At 39.7% G+C, this 10,698-nt stretch overlaps 1 long non-coding RNA gene across 2 annotated transcripts in view; it reads left to right on the top strand.

The window, feature by feature from the left end:
* The window catches only part of LOC127501660 (uncharacterized), a 90,297-nt gene that overhangs the window by 31,390 nt on the left and 48,209 nt on the right, over positions 1-10,698 (top strand). For both annotated transcript variants that reach the window (XR_007926671.1, XR_007926672.1), the window contains exons 7-8: positions 6,795-6,909; positions 8,458-8,569. This is a non-coding gene — a long non-coding RNA (uncharacterized LOC127501660). The remainder of the gene's footprint in view (positions 1-6,794; positions 6,910-8,457; positions 8,570-10,698) is intronic.

Below are 10,698 nucleotides of genomic sequence, written 5' to 3'. Positions count from 1 at the left end.
GGAGTCCACCCTGGGGTCTCTTGAATTAACAAAGAGCACTAATTAAACAAAAGAAAGTGAAATCTTGACTGAAGAGAGTGAGGCTTCAGGAGGTCATGTGATCGGTGTTTCTGCTGTCTCTCAGGGTGGCATGAGCTGGCACAGTTCAGTGCCCTACAGAGATGCATATGATTAGCTGGACCATTGGGCAGCTTGGCCGAGGTGCCACCCTGTGCCTTCGGCTGGCATCGACAGGGCAAGGGCAAGGGCGACGGAGCCGTGCCAACGTGAAGCTGGAGATGGCATCATGCCTGGCCGAGCCCAGCGGCGCTCCTGTGCCTCAGATCGCTGCGCTCATGTGACACACAACAGATCGAGGAGGAGTCAGGGTTTGAAAGAGAAGATTCACAGATATGTGTTTTATTGGTCACAGTGACTGACAGATGTGTTTAATGTGTTTAAAGTGCAGACAGAGAGACACGGTGACAGGATTTAAAGAGATTTCAGTTCAGGTTAACCTTTCTTAATGGTGGTAAATCAGTGTAACACACAGCCTCCGGTGTAAAACGATTGAAAAGAACTTTCAGTAAATACTGAAATACATAAATTACAATCATAACAAATATTTCTTAATATATTTAGTGAACTTTTTGGCTATATTATGTCACATCAGATATTTTTCATGAGATATTTAACACCAGATATTTAAAAAAAAAAAAAAAAAAAAAAAAAAATATTATTATTTTAGTTAAAAGTTATAATAATTAAAATAGAGTCAAAATAAAATAGAGGCTTTTAAATTATTTAATTAAAAATGATAATAATTAAAGACAAAATAAAAAAATATCAAAATAAATAAATAAATTCAGCTGTTATTTGAATTTAAATTATAATTAAAATAACAGACACTCATTCACACACATGCACATGCTCACTGACTCACACTCACACACACACTCATTTACTCACTCACAAATGCACACAAACACTCACACACACACAAACACACACACGCTCACACAAACACACAAAAACAATCACTCACATAAACACTCATTCACACACACACACACACTCACAAACACACACTCATTTACTCACAAATGCACACAAACACTCACTCACACTTACACACATGCACAAACACACACGCTCACACAAACGCAAAAACAATCACTCACATAAACACTCTCACTCACACACACACTCACACACTCATTCACACACATGCACATGCTCACTGACTCACACACACACACTCATTTACTCACTCACAAATGCACACAAACACTCACACACACACAAACACACACACGCTCACACAAACACACAAAAACAATCACTCACATACACACTCATTCACACACACACTCACAAACACACACTCATTTACTCACAAATGCACACAAACACTCACTCACACTTACACACATGCACAAACACACACGCTCACACAAACGCAAAAACAATCACTCACATAAACACTCTCACTCACATACACACTCACACACTCATTCACACACATGCACATGCTCACTGACTCACACACACTCATTTACTCACTCACAAATGCACACAAACACTCACACACACACAAACACACACACGCTCACACAAACACACAAAAACAATCACTCACATAAACACACTCACACACACACTCACAAACACACACTCACACACTCATTTACTCACAAATGCACACAAACACACACGCTCACACAAACACACGCTCACACAAACACGCAAAAACAATCACTCACATAAACACTCTCACTCACACACACACACACACACACACACACACTCACACACTTATTTACTCACAAATGCACACAAACACACACGCTCACACAAACACGCAAAAACAAACACTCACATAAACACTCTCACTCACACTCACAAACACACACTCACACACTCATTTACTCACAAATTCACACAAACAATCACTCACACTTACACACATGCACAAACAAACACACGCACAAACACACGCATGCTCAAAAAACACTCACAAACACGCAAAAACAATCACTCATAAACACACTCACTCACACACACACACACTCACACACATACTTACAAATACACAGACACACAAACACACACTCAATCACAAACACTGACTCACAAACACACTCATTTACTCTCAAATGCACACAAACACTCACACACTTACACACGCTCAAACACACACACTCACACAAACACACACGCTCACACAAACACACTCACACAAACACTCACAAACACACAAACACACGCAAAAACACTCACATAAACACACTCACTCACACACACACATACTTACAAATACACACAAACACTCACTCACATGCACACACACACTCACTCATCCACATACACATTCACAAACATGCCCATACACACCGACTCACACTCACACACTCATTTACTCACAAATGCACACAAACACTCACTCACACTTACACACACACACGCACAAACACTCACATGCACAAACACACACACACTCACAAAAACACTCACCTGCTCACACAAACATTCACATACACTCACTCACACACACACTCACAAACACACACTCACACACACAAACACTCACTCACACGCACACACTCAATCACAAACACTTACTCACAAACACTCAAAAACACACACACACGCAAAAACAATCATTCACATAAACACACTTACAAACACACTCACTCACACAAACACACACACAAACACACACACTCACTCACACACACACTCACTCACTCACTCACTCACTCACACACACACACACACACACACACACACAAATACTCACACACACTCACTCACTCACTCACTCACTCACTCACACACACAGACACACACACACACACACTCACACACACACTGCTGTCAGAGAGTGTAAGACAGAGCGAGAGCGCTGTTCCTCTCTTCACACCTCCCGCTCAAGCTCGTGCTGCATCTGTTTTCTCTTTCTGTCTTTCTCCAAACTGAGGCTTTCAGGAGGAACACGTCACGCGGTTTGTCTTTAAAACAGTGTTGCTTAATTAAAACGACTGCAAGCCATTGCAGCAAATGTTTCACAGCACATCGAAGAATAATCAACCTCATCTGACTCCTGAATATTCAGAGGATGATGACAAATCACTTCTTGTCTTCATCACTGTCAGCATTAGTTGTGTATGAATATATGAATGCATCTGTTCACTAGTTATTTATACATTCTAATGAGCTTTTCTAACACTTCATGCAGCTCTGTGTAGCGTCATACAGTGACGGCACGTGCGCTTGAAGAGGCCGACGAGTGTTTTTAGACCTGAGAAGTGCCGCGTGACCTTTAACCCCATGACTGCAGAGCTGCTGACCTCTGACCCCACTTCACACGGCTAATGTGGCTTTTAGCAGCTCTGAGAGATGTGATGATGACGAGGTGAAGTTTGGCGAAGTTTCATAAGCTGTTTTTACATGATGATGCAACATTGACTGTTTTTACATGTTCTGAATGACGCTAGAGTCTTACTAGGTTGTTTTGGGTGGTTGCTAGGGTGTTTTTTGGGGGATGGGGGTTCAGGGGTGTTTTGGTTGCTTACTAGGTTGTTTTGGGTGGTTGCTAGGGTGTTTTTTGGGGGATGGGGGTTCAGGGGTGTTTTGGTTGCTTACTAGGTTGTTTTGGGTGGTTGCTAGGGTGTTTTTTGGGGGATGGGGGTTCAGGGGTGTTTTGTTTGCTTACTAGGTTGTTTTGGGTGGTTGCCAAGGTGTTTTTTGGTGGATGGGAGTTCAGGGATGTTTGGTTGCTTAGTAGGGTGTTTTGGGTGGTTGCTAGGGTGATTTTTGGGGGATGGGGGGTTCAGGGGTGTTTTGGTTGTTTACTAGGGTGTTTTGGGTGGTTGCCAAGGTGTTGCTATGTTGTTTTGGGTGGTTGCTAGGGTGTTTTTTGGAGGGTTTCAGGGGTGTTTTGTGTAGTTTCTAGGGTGTTGCCTAGAAACTGAGGGTAGTTTCTAGGGTGTTGCTAGGTTGTTTTGGGTGGTTGTTATGATGTTTTTTGGGGTGGGGGGTTTAGGGGTGTTTTGATTTTTTACTAGGGTGCTTTGGGTGGTTACTAAGGTGTTGCTAGGTTGTTTTGGGTGGTTGCTAGGTTGTTTTTTTTGGGGGGGGGGGGGGGGTGGTTCAGGGGTGTTTTGGTTGCTTACTAGCATGTTGCTAGGTTGTTTTGGGGTGGTTGCTAGGGTGTTTTTTTTGGGGGGGGGGGGTTCAGGGGTGTTTTGATTGATTACTAGGGTGTTTTGGGTGGTTGCTATGGTGTTGCTAGGTTGTTTTGGGTGGTTGCTAGGGTGTTTTTTTGGGGGTGGGGGGTTTAGGGGTGTTTTGATTGTTTACTAGGGTGTTTTGGGTGGTTACTAGGTTGTTGCTAGGTTGTTTTGGGTGGTTGCTAGGGTGTTTTTTGGGGGGGTTCAGGGGTGTTTTGTTTGCTTACTAGGGTGTTGCTAATTTTTTTTTTTGGGGTGGTTGCTAGGGTGTTTTTTGGGGGATTCAGGGGTGTTTTGGTTGCTTACTAGGGTGTTTTGGGTGGTTGCTAGGATGTTGCTAGGTTGTTTCTCTCGTTGTTTCACTCTCGTTCATCTGTAAAATGTAAAATGGGTTTGTTTCATTTTGTAATTGATTTTGAACAAGATCACTGATCATGTCAGCACAGCACAGGTCAGCACATCTTTAACACACACGCATATAGTCAGAGTCATAATCAGACCTGCTCAGAAATGGTGTGATGGAGAGACAGATAGAGAGAGAGAGAGAAACAGAGAGAGAGGTGGGGGGCTTCTGCCTGGTTAATCATAATGTAGTTTTAATTAAAAACTCTGTGTCAAAGGGTTTAGCTCAGAGATCAGAGCCAGATTGCAGCACGGCAGCAGATCACTGAGAGCACAAACATACATCACACACACACAGTGCCGTATTAAATGTGTGTGTGTGTGTGTGTGGAGGGACAGCTTGTCATGTTGATCAGGTCTCGGTGTGAACGAGGTATCAGGGAAGGACATCAGGCCAGTTCCTTTGGATTATTCTCTCTCTCTCCCGTGTGCTTGTTGAGGAGCGTTTGCCGGCGTGTGCGGTTAGTTACTGTGAAAGCAGCTCTGGGGTGTGTGTGTGTGTGTGTGTGTGTGTGTGTGTGTGTGTGTGTGTGTGTGTGTGTTTACCGCACATGTAACAGAAACCTCACATAACTCAGAAACACAAAGCCAGAGGTGATGGTCTGTACTTCAGTAGACTTTTACACTTTCTGAAGAACATGCAAAGGATGGATCAGTTTCTTTGCTACTGTTTAAGTGTTTTCTTATATTTATTTATTTTTATCTGGGTGGTTGCTAGAATATAATATTCAACTCAACAGTACAGTACAGTTCTATACCATTGTATACTGTATATATATATTCACTCTAAAATATAATGTGTTGGCTCAAAAAAAACAATTAAACAATTAAAAACAGTTTGCATCATTTTTTTTTTTTTTTTGACAAGTTATGACACGTTTGAGTGAATTTACGTTCAACCAACAAACTACACTGAGTTTAAAACTCCTTTAAATGTCAAACTAAACAGCATTAAACACTCTTTCCCTTCACTAAAAACAAATAAATTAACACTTAATTTCAACATTTATTCTCCTTATCCAGTCCTATGCAAAGCATGCTGGGAACTAGCAATCCACTGCCTAATTTATGAAGATATCAACACAATTTCATGAAGTTACTACAACCTAATTTATTTTAAAAAGCCAATTAACACAGAAATTTGAGTTTAAATTACAGATGATATTAAGTTGATGTAATGATCAACATTATTATGTCAACAGAACTCTACAAAATAATGTTTGCAACTTAAAAGTTTTAATTAAAACAGTAAATTAGAATTTTTTGCACGCATATACAGTATATATATATATATGCATAACATGCATTGTAATGCATTCTGTAATTTACTAATTGTATAGTCATAGTAATAATATAATTTTCAACTCAACAGTATGGTAAACTACATTAAATTTGGTGTCAACAGTGTATTTTTTATGTATTGTACTCTTTAAAGGAGGAATTATGATGACATTAGTGTTATAATGCATTTTAATTTTTAAACATAAAAGAGAACATAACTGCTAATTATACAGTGTATTATTAATGCATTATTAATGCAGTAAAGGCAGAAAATACTTTTATAATGCATTGCAAATACAGGCTTCATAGATTGTGATGCTAATTGAACTTACACAGTTTGTGGACACAGTTGGGCGTCATGTGGCTAAAATAAAGAGTGTTTTAATGACAGATTAAGAGGATTACAGTACAAGACGTGTGTGTGTGTGTGTGTGTGTGTGTGTGTGTGTGTGTGTGCGTGTGTGTGTGTGAGAAAGAGAGAGTGTCTGTGTGTGAAGAGCTGCTCAGCAAAGAAGATATGAGCTCAGTTTCAAACCCTAGTGAACACTTGCTGTCTACATAGGCATCATCAGGGATCATCATTATTACAAAACCACACAGATATCAGTTTTTACGGGACATGCATGAGAGTCGCAACTGATTCAGTTGTCCAATATAAAAAAATTAAAAATATTTAAAATATGCAGTATAAATGGAGACAGAGCTGTAGTGTGTGTTGTGTTAATATTGTTCAGTAATCACTTCTCCATCTCACCCTCTCTCTCTCTGGGGTTGTTGACCTTTAAGCAGGGGGCAAAGGCTTTGCTCCTGGGGCTTCAGACATCAGAGAGAGAGAGAGAGGTGAGAGACCATAAAGACCTCCTCATGAAGTCAAACATGCATTTGATTTGTGCCCTGCAGGTTTGCTGAACTCATGACGGTCACCACTGGGACGAAGCACCAGGAGATTCACAGCGACAGCTGCCCGTCAGAGCCGAGGCGAACGAAGACACCCGTTCCTCTGATGTTCGGACAGGTACAAGACCTGCACTGCTAATCCTGACAGGTTTCCCGAACACACCTCTCATCTGCTGTTGCTCTCGTCTGCTACTGGTCAGACATGCAGATAGCCCCGCCCCCAGACTCACGTGATTGGTTGAGTCAGAAGCTCAGACAAACAGATCGATGTTTTGAAAGCATCAAACTGACCAATGACTGACTTATAGTGACTCTGAACATGAAAATGACACACCAGAAACTATCTGAATTAAAACTATTAAAGATGTTTTTGATAATTGAAATAAAGCTGAAATAAAATATAAGTATTAGATATTAGAAATATCGCCTTGGCTGAAATAAGTTTAAGTTGAAGCACTAAAATTATAACTGGAAATAAATAAAAACTAAAATAGAAATAAAAATAAACCTAAATTGTCACATATATATATATATATATATATATATATATATATATACAAAAGCACATGAAAATGCACATTTAAATGCAAATGAGCTGCTGCTTTCCAGAAGAGGGGGCGGAGCTTTAACAGCTCACACTTCGGTCGCTCAACAACAACAAAGCTGGAGAATCTCACGCAGCCAAAATGAGGATTGTCAGTAACGGTGTTCAGCCTTACGTTGTTCTCGGGGGCGGGGTTTATGTAAATTTTAGGTTTAGTGATGTCGGTAATCCGGAAGAAGCTCGTTGTAGTCCCTACCAGCCGTTTGTTGTAGTCCTTAAAGAGAGAATTCTGTAAAAGTAAAATAAAAAGTTAAATCATAATCAACCACCCCTTTAAAAAAAACAGAACAGTATTTAAATAATACTAAAATAAGACTACGTCACACACAACAACTTTAATGACACATTTACACTCTAACAGGACCTGCAGAAAACATTGACCTCCACAGAATAACACACACACACTCACACACATACACACATTTCTATGCATAAACATACTGAGAACATGTATTTTAACACTTGGCTGATTAAAATCAGTTTTCTATGAACCCAGAGGACAGTTTGTTGGTACTTTGGTGAGTCAGTGGTGAACGTCAGTCCTGGTGTGTGTGTGTGTGTGTGTGTGTCCTTCATGAGCCACCCGCAGCTCATCTAAACCGCTCGCTCAAAAACCCCATCTGGTCCATCATTATTGGCCTCGTGTGTGTGTGTGTGTGTGTGTGATGCTGTAGGCCTGAAGAGATCTGGATGGGTCACCTGAAATATTCCTGAACTTCTGAGATAAGAACACTTGATCAACACTAGTGCACTACATACTATATATGATATATTTACATTGACATTCATGAATTTAACACACGCTTTTTTAAACAGACCGTCACACAGCTAACAATACTGATAGTGTACGATGCCAGTATAGAACACAAGCTTTCATTCACTCATATTGCTAATATAATTGGTAAATAGTTACACTAAAAACATTGCAGGTGCATTGCATTGTGGGATCTGCATAATTCAGGTCGATGCACATGAAAATTCACATAGTTCATGCTGCAGTAATAGTATGTAGTATGCAGTTCTGAAGGTGTTGTGTGTGTTTTTCTGTTTCTCATACATCAGGTGTTTTTGCGATGTCACCCGCCTGGACATACATGCTGATGTACTCTCAGCGTTGTCATGGAAACGCCTCCGTGTGTTTGGCACCGTGACACGTCTGAGGTGGGAGAGGCAGGTAACACTTTAACTTTGTTATGCTTTTATCTGCCAGGTCTGTGGGAGCCCCTTCGCATGTGTGTGTGTGTGTGTGTGTGTGCATGATGTCACTGCTGTGTGTGTGTGTGTGTGTGTGTGTGTGTGTGTGTGTGTGTGTGTGTGTGTGTGTGTGTGTTAGCCAGAATCCCTGCCTACCACAATAATATAGAGCACGCTGTGACCAAACCCTCCCGCTGATATTACATTTTCCACTGAAGCTGATGCCCGGTGCTGCTCGTGTGTGTGTGTGTGTGTGTGTGTGTGTGTGTGTTTGTGTGTGTGAACCTCTGGAACGTGTGCTGCGTTTTCCAGCTTGACACACACTCACAGTCCACAGTCAGAGTCTGATTCAGTTTAGAAACGGATTCTGGATCCTGCATCCGATCGGATCACCTGTGTTCAGAGCTGTTGTAAAAACAGCATCAACGTACCAACCAATTATTGAATTATAATAATCAGCAGAAGAATTAAATGAAATTATTTGTAACTATTTTTATTTAATGCATTAAGTAATATTCTAATATTACTTATACTGCTTTTAAATTAATTTTACAATTTTAAAATAAAACTAAAATGAATGTATTTTTAAAAAGTAAATAAAATGTAATACTTTTTAAAATAAAACATGAATATATTTTGCATTTTTTTGCAATTATTTTATTTAATAAATTTAGTAATATTATTATGTTACTTATACTGTTTAAATACATTTTTCAAGTTTAAAATAAAACATTATTATATTTTTAAAAAGTAAACAAAATGTAATACTTTAAAATAAAACATTAATATATTTTGCATTTTTTGCAATTATTTTATTAATAAATTTAGTAATATTATTATATTACTTTTTATACTGTTTTTTACATTTTATTTTTTTGCATTTATTTTATTTAATGCATTTAGTAATATTATTATGCTATTTACCATACTGTTAAAATAAAACATTAATATATTTTCTCTTTAATTTTGTTTTTAAATGCAGAATTTGACATTTTATGCACTGAACAGTCATCGTAAACATGTTTTGGATTATTAATATTTTTCTTCAATTATAAAGTGTGATTTATTACAAAGCTGAGCAATACTGAATGTAGTCAGTGTTTGTAGAAATTCCAGAACGAATTCCAGATTTAGTGTGACGATATTGAAATGATAAATAACTAAGGATTGTTATGTCATATTGAGGATTCATGTGAAAGTCTTCACTCATGTGAATATTGTTTCTCATACTTTTGGGCCTGAGCTGGGAGAATATGATTTCTTGAAAGTTCAGCGGTAATCTTTTCAAATGAGAAAACACAACATGTTCCAGAAACCATCTCGTTTCCTCAGAATGACCTGAAAGTCAATCACAGCCAGCGTAATGTAATTACCAGTGCGATTCATTAATCCAGCGATCAAACGCTAAAATACAGCGACAGAAACGTGACGTTGAATGGCATAATTGGAAAGGGTCTGATTTTAACACCTCCACACGTTCGCCGTGAGGCTGAAAGGTCAGCGAGATGTTTTGGCATTTTGACCCTCGTTTGGAGCGCCGATGATGATGATGCTGATAATGATGATGATAATAGGTCATGTGACAAGCGGTGTGAAGATGATTACGGTTGTCGGAGTGTCACTACGGTGATTAGTGACGTTTGATCCAGTATAAACTCAGAACAGAAGAGTAGCGTGTGTTTCTGGTGTGCGGCACAGATATCTGTGTGCTCGGAGCGCGTGCCCTTTCCCTGCGTGTGTGTGTGTGTGTGTGTGTGTGTGTGTCTGTGTCTGTGTGTGTTCGGATCCGTCTGGAGCTGAATTCTTCCACACCTCGCTGTGTTCTGCCTGAAGGCTCTGACAGGTTCGATTTCTTCTCCCCTGAATGTTGAGCTGCGAATGAGATTCTCCAAATGAGACACACACACACACACACACACACACACACACACACACACGGTCGAGCTGGAACCTGACCTGGCCTTCTCACCTCTGGTTCCCCCGAATCTGTGAACATACACGAAAAACACAAACATCACCAGATCATGAGAGATCAAATTCATTCTATTCTTCCTGTCTTGCTTTCTTCTTGTTTCTTTCTTTCTTTCTTTTTCATTTTTAATGTAAAAT

Source organism: Ctenopharyngodon idella, chromosome 19 (assembly GCF_019924925.1).
Source record: "Ctenopharyngodon idella isolate HZGC_01 chromosome 19, HZGC01, whole genome shotgun sequence".
NCBI lineage: Eukaryota > Metazoa > Chordata > Actinopteri > Cypriniformes > Xenocyprididae > Ctenopharyngodon > Ctenopharyngodon idella.
Note: the sequence above shows the minus strand (reverse complement) of the source record. Positions and strands in the feature narration are given on the sequence as shown.